At 43.8% G+C, this 12,890-nt stretch overlaps 1 long non-coding RNA gene across 1 annotated transcript; it reads right to left on the bottom strand.

Annotated features, from left to right (window-relative positions):
• Positions 1–10,545: 10,545 nt before the first annotated feature.
• On the bottom strand, positions 10,546–11,812 carry LOC149362444 (uncharacterized). Its single transcript, XR_016288501.1, has 2 exons — positions 11,706–11,812; positions 10,546–10,795 (listed from the first exon to the last, which is right to left on the bottom strand). It is a non-coding gene; the product is annotated as an uncharacterized LOC149362444 (long non-coding RNA).
• Positions 11,813–12,890: the final 1,078 nt, after the last annotated feature.

Below are 12,890 nucleotides of genomic sequence, written 5' to 3'. Positions count from 1 at the left end.
CTCATAGCCTGAGTCGCTTTGGGACATTAAACCCCATAAACCCTAACCATACAATACCTCGGAAATTTACAAGATAATGCAACAGATATGACATTTCATGAAAGCATTATCTGCCGTGACAAAATGTGAAAAATATTTATATAATTAAAGCCCACTACAAAGGCTTGCATACCATCTTTTCTCCCATATGGAGGACATCAGTTCATCGCACCAAACAATGCCACCATAAAAGGGTAACTTCAGCTATGGCTTCTCCAATTAATAAATGGATGGAAATCCATACACTATAGACTACTTATTGCAAAAACCATTGAGTAAAAGTCCATACATAAAATTTCTCTTAACGCTGAAGATTTCTGTGCAACTCCAGTAAGTGTATTCAGGGATGAAATTTCTGCGATATTTTTACACAGCGATAAAAAGATTAAAGAACAGAAATGAGCACATAATCCCAAGTGTTGTAGGCACGAAACTGCACTGCGATGCTTTTTCAGACTTCTGAAATTTCACACCGCAATTGGTTGTATCCTTATCATTACATATAAAAGCAATACGTTGTACTTTTGTGCAATGTGCACCAAACACTGCACTAGAAGCTTGACAGCGGTTTAGCAACCAATTACTATGGAAACCATTGCAGTTAACAGCTCAAAAATAGCTCAATAAGTGGCCTGCGCTGGAAGTCGACTACTCAAAATTATCATGACCACTTCCAGTGCGCACCACTGGCATTTCTCCACCCCCCATCAGCTGCTGTCTGACGTAATGCTGCTATAAAGGAGTGGAAATTTTTTGAGGGAGAGAAGCACAGCTAGAGGTACGCTTGCTTTTGTGCCGATATCTCGGCTCCTTTCTCTACATTTTTATTGCCAGGAGTGACACAGGAAACTGACACATCCTCGACTGCAGTTAAAGAAGAAACTGACACCTCCTGACGGGAGCTCCTCGTCCAGGACGGATAAGCTTGCAATAAGTTTGCGACCTGATTATACTGTTGCCTTATCAATATTTCTGTTAGCAAAAATTTGATCGGCAACAGCAAGAACAGCACGGGTATGTGCTGCCGATCCGAATTCAGAAACCCAAGGCTCATGCTACTTTGGATGTTGTTAAGCAAAGCTTGATAGTTTTGCAACAGAGGAGAATGGTCATGGGCAGTTGAAAGAGGAACCTCTGAATCTTCATTGGCATGATCGTGACAGTCCCCTTTCTGCAACAACTGGCAAAGTGCTACAGCATGGATGTGCTTGCACATTGTGAAATGTATGAAAACTCCAGGTATTCGCAACAGACTCTATAGACACAGGTGTTGCAGTCCGACAGACATATCAGCACTGCTTACATTGAAGCACTGCTTACAAGAAAACTTTATAGTTTACACACACCTGGGATTGAGACGCCACAGTCCAGTCCCCTTTGGACAATTTTGAAACACCTCACGAGTTAACAATTTCTACACCAGCACAGTGTTTCCTGAACTGACCAGCTGTGCGATGGTCAGCTTTGTCCTTAAATAGCAGCATAGCAGTTTGATGAATCGGTCACATGTGAGCTGAAATAATACAAGCAACAGCTTGGCAGCCTCTGGTTGTACTTTCCTTCAGAGTAATTACGATTGAGGTCATTGTGCATTGTCTCAATGTGGTTATTCGTTGTCAGGCCAGTGCACTCTCTGTAGTACAGGGCGCCCTGTTGTAGGTGGTTAGTACGTTCTTTCAAAGTGCTCAACAAAGGTCGTCAGTCTACTCACACATTTTCATGCAAGGAATTTTGACAACAGTGTCTGTAACTCTGTGTTATCGGTGCAATGAATCAGCGCATGCAGTGCATTTTTCACTGATTTTTTGTTTCCGGGGCCAATGACCTCGTTGATGTTTCCATCCAGCTTCGCCACACATGGAAGAACCAGAGCAATCGTTTGCCAGGAGCTCTCATGCATGCAGCCCAAGCATTAGGATACGCTTGTGCACCATCCGTCATCAAAGATGTGGCGCCACACCAATCCTTTCCTTGATTGCTTCAAAAAACCTGATCATTGATTCCTCCGATTTGCTTTTGGAGAGGAGGTATGCACATAGAATGCCTGAACCGTTACCTGTGATCACCATTATTGTCAGCTTGGGGTCGCACCCATTAGTACCATGTGTCGAGTGAGTGCACACAGCTTGCGGACCGCATTCCAGTAACAGCTCTTGCGGGGCAGTGTTCACTAATGCCATCTCAAGAGCAGCCATTTGTTGTATCAGACAACCTTTATCTGCGTACAGGACGACAGGATCTGAGCACCTTTTGAACTGGTCAATCCATATTCAAAGACTGACGGAATAAATTTTGTTTTTCTGTTCTTTCAAGCCAATTCTCTACTTCGCACGGAGATTTCGAACCTGCTTTGAATTAAGCAGGTGCTTTCGATCCAGTTGAACAGGTAATGAACATGCATCTGCAACAACAACTTTAAATAACACTCCAAACAGGAGTTTTTCTTTTATGCAACCCTTATCAGCTGCTGACAAGCGCTGATGTTTCAGCTCTAGTGGGTAACCGTAATGTTGAGCCTGATACACCACGGTTACTTCATCGTCAGTTGTGGTCACTGTCTTCGTAGCGAAACAGTAGTTTTTGCATTTCACACTGCCCGGTGGCTTTGCCTTTCGTTTACCTAGCCCCTTTTTCTCATAGAAACCAGAGCGATGGCAAACAAGGATGTTCCTTGTCGCTCCTTGGGTCGACTGTTTTGTCGTCTCACCAGAAGTGACGAAATGGGGCATCTCTCGGGCTTCCTCGCCATCCTTCCAGACTTTGAATGCTATGGACAGGAAAACGAAAGATTGTTCAAATTATTAATGAGGAAGTCCGAAGTAAACAAAAAGATATCAGCACTTCAAGTTAGAGCACCCCACCTGGGCCATCTTTGAAGGACTAAAGGAGAATACTCGGTCCTGCTAGATGACGTCTAGTGTCCCAAGGAAGCAAATATATTTTTACTCAGAAGTGCAACCAATACAATAACTGAATCTGCCCTCTTCATCTTATTTCTGCATATGGTAAGTTGTGACTTAAATGTAATAGGCATGCCACTCTAAAATGTGATAAGATTTCATTAACAGTCATATTTTGTATAAGTACCGCACTCGCGTCGGTATATTGAAGGCCACTGCATCTGACTGTTAAGTCCCAGCACTGCTTGACCATGCAATGAAACAATTCGATCGAAAAAATGGCGAAGCGAATAAAACTGGGCTGTAAACGTTATAAACGTCTTGACATTTATGTTTTGCGCACTTGAGATTGGCTACCTTGGTATTTTCTGGAGTTGAATGAAATTGGTTTGCGGCCAGAAAAAAAATATTGGCTCCTAAAGTCAATTGTAAACTGTCAAGTGCATGCACAAATTCTGCATTTGAAATGTGGTCTGCTTTCTCACTCAAACAATTAATCCAAATCCCACTAGAACAACACTATCACACAACTGCCATCCCCACCATATTTCGCTTGACATTATACACTGGCCAGGCGAGACTGATCTTTCATCCCTGTGATTTAACCACTGCTGAGTTTAAGGCAGGGGGTGCCCCTCGGAAGTGATACATTTGCAATAAAAAACTATGAAAAACCCGTTTTCTAACGACGGAAGAAATGCATTGCACATATAGGTCCACCCTCTCCAATATTCGCTGATAAATCCGCCTCTGGATCAAATATTAATCTTTTACTTCTAAAGCGTACCATGCAAACCAACTATATTAGACATTAGCACACAGACTGTAGCATGTTAATGCATAAATTTTCCGACCTAACAGGTACATTCATGTTTGAAGTATGCAGTCATAATGCTCCATGCTTTAAGCACCATTGTAAGCAGTCGTATCATGCTAGGCTAATAACCAGACAGATCTCGCCTTTACTCATTGACGTATCTCTCTCGCTGTACGCAGCCGCTAAATAAAAGGAAATATTTTTAAAGCACAGCAGCCACATACTTGTAATGCAGGTGGACAATATATACACGTGGTTCTAATACATAAATATACTAAACAGCTCTATTATACGTATAGTGCAATACATTACCATCTGTAATAACAACGAATGCATAGAGGTTTTGGTTTGGTTGAAACCGCACATCAGCGACAACTTTTTATGACAGTGTGTGTACTGCTACATCTTCCATAGAAAGAGGCAGTCGCGGTGGCTCAGTGGTAATGGCGCTCGGTGCCTGACCCAAAAGACGCGTGTTCGATCCCGGTCGTGCAGTCTAATTTCGACTGAGGCGAAATGCTAGAGGTCCATGTGGTGTTCGATATCAGTGCGCGTCAAAGAATCCTAGGAGGTCAAAATTTCCTTAGCCCTTCACTGCGGCGTACCTCATAGCCTGAGTCACTTTGGGACGTTAAACCCCAGTAAGCCAAACCAAACCAACCTTACATCGAGTGCACATCCACACAAAACTAAGTTTCCCCGATTAACTTTTCAGCAGATGCAAACACTCTAGCAATAGCACAATGAAATAATTACATCCTTATGTTCCCTTCAATTACCAAAATTAGTGCAAAGACAAATACTTCTACTTCTAGTTGCAATGTGATCGACAAAAATGTTTCAAAAAGGCCCGTTTTATTGTCTTCATGTTTTCAGCAGTCGTTGGAAGCAGGCCCCCTGCCTACCAAATGGAGGGTCAGGAAGGCTATTCAACTGCGCGCATCATGTATCCTGCACTGCCCACTAAATGAGTGACATATGTTTCCCCACAGTATCCTAACAGTATCCTAAACGATATTGTCAACATTAGCGATAAAACAAAGTTTTTCATCTATGCCGACGATACGAGCGTATTTTTTTCGGGTGAAAATATTCATGAACTCATCAAACAACGTAATGCCACAATGAAAGCTCTTGAGGTCTGGTCTGCAGTTAACCTGATGCAAATAAACGAGAGTAAGACCAAAGCTGTCATATTTAGGCCGAAAAATAAAGTTATCCCACCGCACGATAATATTATATTAAACTCGCGGGCTGTAGAAATTGTTGAGCAGTTTAAATGCCTTGGGGTCATATTTTCTTCCAGTATGTCATGGGATTATCATGTCAATTATATCTTGGAAAAAATAGCTCAAATCACTGGTGTTATAGGCCGTCTAAAATACATACTTCCCACAAAAACTAAGATGCTGGTATAAAATTCAATATTCAACTTGCATTTAAACTATTGCCAGTTGGTGTGGGGCACTACAACATTCACTAACCTTGAACGTATTCATTTAATGCAAAAATGATATCTCCGAAATGCATATAATTTACCGTTCCGACATCCAAGTGCAGCTTTCTTTTGTCATTCCAGGAAAAAAGAATCAGTCTATCCAACAAGACGTGCCGAAGAATGGACAGTGCCAACACCTCGACTAAATCTTGGTAGGGAATGCCTTCAGTACACACTTCCATCTCTTCTAAATAGGTATATCCACATTAACCTCGATTTGTTTTCTTTTTCACGTCGTGAACTACATAATTTGTTTTTGAGTAACATTGTTTAAGTTTCATTATGTATACATATTGCTGTTTCGTGTATTCTCCGGTGCTTCCTTGATGTGCTTGTCTTTTAAAATTGTGTAAACTCTTGTCTTGCCTCCCTGTCAATAATTAGGATTGTAGACTCGTCAAGCTGCCCAAGGGCAGCTTTTTTCTACGATTCCTCCATCTGTAGTGCTAGATGGGAAATAAACTTTGATTTGATCCTGCGAAGATTTTCAGAGCACATAATGTATGACTATCTGGAATAGAATTTTTCTTTCATGGTCACAGCCACAGCCTGTAATGCACTACCATGAAACTACTAAATATCATCTGGCCCAAAACATAATGCCAATCCGGCGCCGAGGTGGCTCAGTGGTTATGGTGCTCGGCTGCTGACCCGAAAGACGCGGGTTCGATCCCGGCCGCGGCGGCTAGAATTTCTTTGGAGGAGAAATTCTAGAGGCCCGTGTACTGTGCGATGTCAGTGCACGTTAAAGAACCCCAGGTGGTCGAAATTTCCGGAGCCCTCCACTACGGCGTCTCTCATAGCCTTAGTCGCTTTCGACGTTAAACCCCATAAACTAAATTAAACTAAGCATAATGCCAATCCTGATCATTCCTCGTTTGAAAGCTGCATTTCTCACATTTTTAAAAAGTTTCTTTGTTTCCTAAAGCATGCAACATTCTCACTACTAAACAAGTTACACTATCATCTGACCTTGGGGATAATGTTCTTACTTGCTTGGAGTTCTTTCCAACCTGCCACCTAATGTGAATACCGACAAAACTACTTTCTACGCTTCACAGTACCTCCAACGACTGAGCTTGGCTTATTACTTTTCTTAAAATTGGAGATTGTGTGGCCACAGTGCTGAGCTCCGGAGTATTGTTGACCACCTAGGGTTCTTTTAACACGCGCTTGCATTTGACAGAACATGGCCGGTTTTGTGTTTGGCCTCCATCGAAATATTGGCGCCACTGCCACATCTGAACCTGTGATAACCTCTGTTTGGGTGCGGGTTTCCTCTCAATTTTTTTCATTTCATTTCTTGAGAGTTTTACAATAAAAGCGACCAGCAGCCGAACGCCAACGCCAGTGAGCCATTGTGGCAGGTCTAGTTCTTCTAACGTACAGACCACGGAGTAAGATAGACAGGAGCGCCGACTCTGACGCACCGCAATGCATTCGGCATGCGCGATTTTGCTACACGACCGCCCAGCGCACGTCAGGTGCTCTGCGTTGCACTGTACTCTCTGCCTCCCCTCCCCTTTGCTCGCCAATGTGGCTTTGTGCACGCTTTCTCCTCCCCTTGTCCCCCTTGCGGAAATAACCTCATCGATGCACCACCTGTTGGCACTGCGAAGAAACGAAATATCCGTGGCGACCAGCCAGTAAAATGCTGATAGGATGCCGGCTTTGTGTGTCATGTGCTAGCCAAGAAACGCATAAAAGGAATCTCGATTACCTTTGAGCATGTGATGTGCTCTTTGCTTTCTAAGACAACACTTTTCTTGTGATGAATCGGCCAATGCACCATCAGCAACAAATGAAACGTGGACAAAAGAGTTCAAACAAAATCAGATGATCTGAGCGATGTGAACAAGCTTGGTACAAGCACATATAAATTTCACTTTGAAGCTTTGATGACTGTGTGATGACTGTTCATTTGTTACTGATATTACGTGCTTTCTAGCCAGCTCCGAAAAATACATGTTCAGTGAAGGAAGCAGCCTGCTAATCTCGTTTGATGCTGGATCGTCTGCGCACCGCCCACGTCATTTTGTGGTGTCTGTGTGTTCCCAAGAACATGAATCCACGGGGGCACGCAGGTAACAGAAGAACCCACGAGATCGCTGGTATGCAACGACTAGGCGAAAGTGAGAAGCACAGGCTATGGAGTGTTATTTAGATGCTAGAGCAGCGTGTGTGAGGGCAGGCAATGAGCTGCTTTGTGGTTGGCTATAAACCAGGATATGAAGAAGGAAAGGTGTTCACGGAGCAGAGAAGACCCATTCTGAAATCGATGCTGCATCTACCAAGCTCAGTTACGGAAATTTTCTAGATAGGCACAGTATCTGGGTGTTGTGGGACGTCAGCGCACATTAAAGAACCACAGGTGGCCCAAATTAATCAAGAACCGTCCACTACACTTTCTATTAGCTCATCTGCAAACGCCGGACGTTAAACCTGACATGCCCTACCCTTTTCGTGATGCAGTAGTAATACTTACAAGGCTGTCTATGGAATGCAAGAAAAAAGACTGAAAGAACAGACGTGAAACTCGTCTGAATGGGGAGCGCGCATATATAGGAGCCAGCGCAATGCGGCAGGTGACCTGTATGAAGCAGGCAGAAGCAGGCGACAAACGCAGGCGATAGTCGCGGTGCCGCGCCACGAAATAGACAACCACGATGCATGCCACACCGAATGCGCGTCCGCACCCCGTACCCCGCGTAGGCGCTGGACCAGCCTTAATGCCAAATCTGTGCACCATCTATAAGATAACCCACCAAGCTCTCTCCGATGTAGCAAAACTGAGCGCCTCTGATGAGCGGAGTCGGCGTTCCTGTCTATCTTACTCCGTGGTACAGCCTTTCTCTGAAGTAAAGAGCCCAAGGGGTTTCTTTTAGGACATGCTAAGAGGCATGAGTCTGCAGTGCTCCAAACCTCACTAAGAAGACAGGATCCCTCACCCATGCCCCACGGGAAATTATAATCACGGTTGCTACAAGACCCGTTGGAGTGCTTAGAAGTAAACTGGTTGGGCTCTTAACACTTGACAAAGGCGGTACGTCGGTGGCTCACATCCGTTAGTCCTCCGCACATTATTGTGTTTGCTGACAATATAATATAGCGTGCTGCAAAATGCCTGCATCTATGACAAGCACTCTTCACTACAATGTTTAAGGGTTGATAAAGACGTGCTTATCAAGAACATCTCACCCAGAGGCGACTTAATACTTTAACAAAGATCCTCCATAATCTGTGCTTCCTCACATACAATGTCTTGGCCTTTTCACGCATCAAGAAATTGGTAAACTGAATTTTGAGGAAAGGAAATGGCACAGTACCTGCATCACATACCTCGGTGGACATCTGAACCGCGCCTTAAGGGAAGGGAGAATGGTGGGAGTGAAAGAAAGAGAGAAAGAAGTTTTGCGGTGGAGGTCTCCGGAATAATTTCGACCACCTGGGGACCTTTCATTAAGGTGCACTGACATCGCAGAGCACACGGGCACCTTATACGTTTCGCCTCCATCGACAGGCAACCGCCGAGGTCGGGTTCGAACCTGGGTACTCCGGCTCGCTAGACGAGTGCCTTATCCACTGAGACACCGCGATTCCTACATGCAACTAACCAGACCTTAAAAGAACCGACCAGCGGCCAAACTTGTCGTGAGATCATACCAGAAATGAAAAGATCGTGCATAAAATTGTATTAATTGACCACTGTAATGTCGAATAAACGAGGCTTTATAACTTTGATGTAACTTTGGAAATTGCATAAAAGAAGCTGATTTACCACCTTGGGGTGAAACCCCGTGATTGTAAGTGCAAAGCCTCATGGGACCACATCTCAATAAAATAGTCCAGATTTTTTTAAAATACACAGTGCTTTTTCATTTGGGGCGTACCATAGGTCTCATTAAAGTCTACGCTCTTTCCAGGGTGGCCTGCAATGAAAAGCAACGAACCCTGCGTACCACTGAAGATTGTTGCTAGATGGCGTACGCCACTGCTACTTGCATTTCTTGGATGAAGTGGGAACCAAGACCCGCTAAAACGTTCATCAAAGAAGTACGTCACTGTGCCATGTCACCATGTATGGAAACGAATAGATGCTAGCGCATGTTAAAAACGTCCAATTATTGTCTAAGGTGTGATATTTATATTAGTTTTTGGTACTTCACTTTTGCTGATGTGCAGTTGCCAGCGCACTCGGTTATTACTGTTTCCAGCATTGGGATACGTGAAAGTGGGCACATGCATTGATTGAAAAATTCTGTCAAAATCTTCTACGCCTTTCCTAACAAAACCGTTGTGGAAACAAGCATCTTAGATAACAAGCTTAGCATTGCGCCAAAAAAACTGGGGGCTTAAAATGTAGTGCACAGTTCCTTTAAGATATGGTCATGCCAGCATGCAAGCATTCCCATCATTAAAACTACTCCTTAACAAAATGTGCATTTACTTCAAGTTACAATATGCTGCTTCAGTACGAGAGCCACGGGTCACCATAAAGAACAACTCCGTTCAATCATTATCTTCAATTATAACTGAACTTGAACTGTCGTTAAAGTAAGCGCTAGCGCTAATCTGCCATCCATTCCATACCATTATAAACTATTTCACCAAAAATTTGTTTCAGTCTATAACAGCAGCATGTCATGCACGCCTGAAATTTCAATCAGCAGAATGTTCATTGGGCACTGCAATCATTGTTGTGGCAGCCCAGGCAGCACAACAACATTGGCCGAACGTCGCGCAAGTGTTGGCAAAACTTGGCACGAACATCGGTCCTACACTGGCATTTGGGCCGAGCGCTACCACTTCACACATTGGCCCTACTTTCATGCCAGTTTTGGGCCAACGCTCGGCCGATCAAGCGGCCAACGCAGTCCCGATGTTCGTTCTGCAGCATGGACCAGCAAAGGTCTCATACTGGCATCCAACTTTCAAACATTGGTAGCCAAGTTTCAAACATTGGTAGCCAGCTTTCGAATAATGGTTTTCCAGCTTTCGAATATTGGCATCCAGCTTTCGAATAATGGTTTCCAGCTTTCGAATAATGGCATCCAGCTTTCGAACGCTGGCACATGCAATTAACCCACTCGCCAATGACCGGCACTGTGGATAGATGTACATACATAACATTCTACCTAGCAAATATTCATAAATGAGGGTGCGAAAGAATTCCAGAAAAAAGACCCGTTTATTGCTTTGAGTTACAAGAATCACGCTTCTAGCGCACACAGGATGGTTTGCGCTACCACCAGCCACCCTGGGGAGTAAAGAAAAGGGGCCCAAGAGCATGGTGGCAGAGGCTGTGGGAAAACAATTTATTTTCAAGTTTGGTGAGTGCCGATCAGGTTGGACAAAGCATCTCGGCAAGCTGCTGCGGCACGGCTAAGGCATCCAAAAAGCGCTCAACGGAGCTGTCCTCCAGTGAACTGATCAGTCATATCCGAAGTAATCGTTGCACTCCACTTGCAAGGGGGCTGCTGGACTGCATTCAAACAAATTCCTCGTCCAGTTCTTGCACGATGGCCTCACGAAGTGCCAAGCCTGCAAAGAGATGCATGATGTCATGGTAAGTTGAATTATGGCCATCACAGAACAAAAACAAACATAACAAAGATAACACCGAATTTTGTGAAACACAGTAATCGTGAAGACACTAGCAACATATTTTACAGGATAATTTTTAATTTATTCTTAAGAACCAGCCCCACATTAGTTGCACAAAGTGGAATTTAATTTACTAAACTTCCCTTACACCAAATGGTTTAATTTAGTTTAATGCGTCGTGTCGCACTCCCAGTAAATATATTCAATGCGAGATAAGGAAATTAATGTGATATTGAAAACAGATTAATGTATTATTTTGTTTTAATATCATAACTTGTGTCTCTAAATTGCGAGGTAATTTTTTATTCCAGTAAATATGCACAGGTTGTAGCGTCTCTTCCACATGGACGTCAAAACAACATTTTTGATTAGTTTTATTTAATGGGGTCAAAAATGCGGCTTGCGACTTTTGACGAAATACGCTGAACGCAAGGAACTCAGGGCACCTTTGTTTTACCTTAGTTGCTTCGCATGCATGCTATAGTTGGATTCGAAACTGCAACTTGAAAACCACACAAAAATACTAGTCTGATAGTCCAGAGTAATGCCCTTTTTCATTGCGAGAGAACTTGGGCAAAAGCTTTAACCAGTAATTGCGGATTTTCTATTGAGTCTGCAAGAGTAGAAGGCAAAAAGAAACACTACGGAAGTATTACACATATCCTTACCAACTAGTCTGCAGTGGAAAATTAATTAAGCGGTTCTGATTTCCGTCGTGCATAAGCGGTAAAGGACATATTCCCGAATGCATCCTATCTCAATTTATATGAGTTCAAACCCGCTGTTAGCCAAAGTAGTGAATCTTTAGTGAGTTCATCTCACCAAAGACGAAAAATTAAATTCTCACCATTCGGCCACAATTCCACTGCGCACGACGTCAAGCAAGCCATTTCGCAATGAGAGTGGGTACACAGAAGTCGTCCTCGTGCTTTTTGGCTCGCTCTCTTCTCCTGCCGAAAAAATAAAGGCGCATGTAGTCAAAGCAACATTTGCTACAAAAACCACTTTAACTTCCAGACGTATATCAAGATAAAAGAATTTTAGTACTTACAAAAGATCTTGCAGGCGGTACGAACAGCGTCGGAGCTCTCCTAATATATGAGTGTGGCTTTTCGCGTGCGCAGACTATGAACGGTGCTAGCTCGAGTGTGCATGCATTTTCGTCGCGTTGGTTTGCACGTGGTTGAGCTCCGCCGTGCAGTCAAGAATGTCTTGAGTCGCGCGGTTCCAAGACGAGCAGTGGAGACGATGGTGTGGGGGGGTGGGGGGTTGGCTGGAGGGGAGAGAGGAATTTTCCTTTACACAGGTTTTGCGGTTCCGAGAAAAGTCCTCGAGCTGAAAGGTGGAGACAGGGAGGTGGAGGAACAGCGAAGCGCGTAGCTGCGCGCGAGGGAAAACAGGTTTGAGAAAGTGACAACCAGAAAGAAAAAATAGCGCTTCGCGGGGTGGGGTGTTAGCCCGCTACCTGGAAAAGGGCACGGCCGGGAGAACAGGTGGGGAGATATTGGACTTGAAGACTTGAAAGAGAAAGGGAAAGAGGCCAAAACACGTGAAAAGGGTTTGGAATTTTTGGAGAATGAGTCACATGGCCACAGGCAGTACAGAAAGGAATATCTACAAGAGAGAAGTGGATGGGAAACACGGAAGCGTCAAAGTATTGCTACAAAGCTGCAGCAAAAGCCTGAAAATTTTGAAGTGAAAAACTTGGAGCTTCAAGATGCATTTCGCCAAAACGACTTGAGACACTCGCGTATTTTGTGGGGCCGTATGATGTGGCTTCTGTTAGTTCAAGATAGCTTAAAATGTTACCACATAATAACAAAAATATAAAGCAAAAAAAATATCCAAGCAGAATGCGCGCTCTTTCATAGTTTCATGTACCGTACATGCGCCAAACAAGCTAGGTTAACATGCGTCTAACGCCAGTTGTCAGTCCATTTATTCAGTGGTCGTCGAAGAATCCTCAAATTGTTTGTTGGTGTGGAAGTTTCGCGCAAAAAAGCAAAAACAAACAAAGGCATGTTGAATTGTG

The sequence above is a fragment of the Amblyomma mixtum genome, chromosome 2 (assembly GCF_055824585.1).
Source record: "Amblyomma mixtum isolate Tamu chromosome 2, ASM5582458v1, whole genome shotgun sequence".
Lineage (NCBI taxonomy): Eukaryota > Metazoa > Arthropoda > Arachnida > Ixodida > Ixodidae > Amblyomma > Amblyomma mixtum.
Note: the sequence above shows the minus strand (reverse complement) of the source record. Positions and strands in the feature narration are given on the sequence as shown.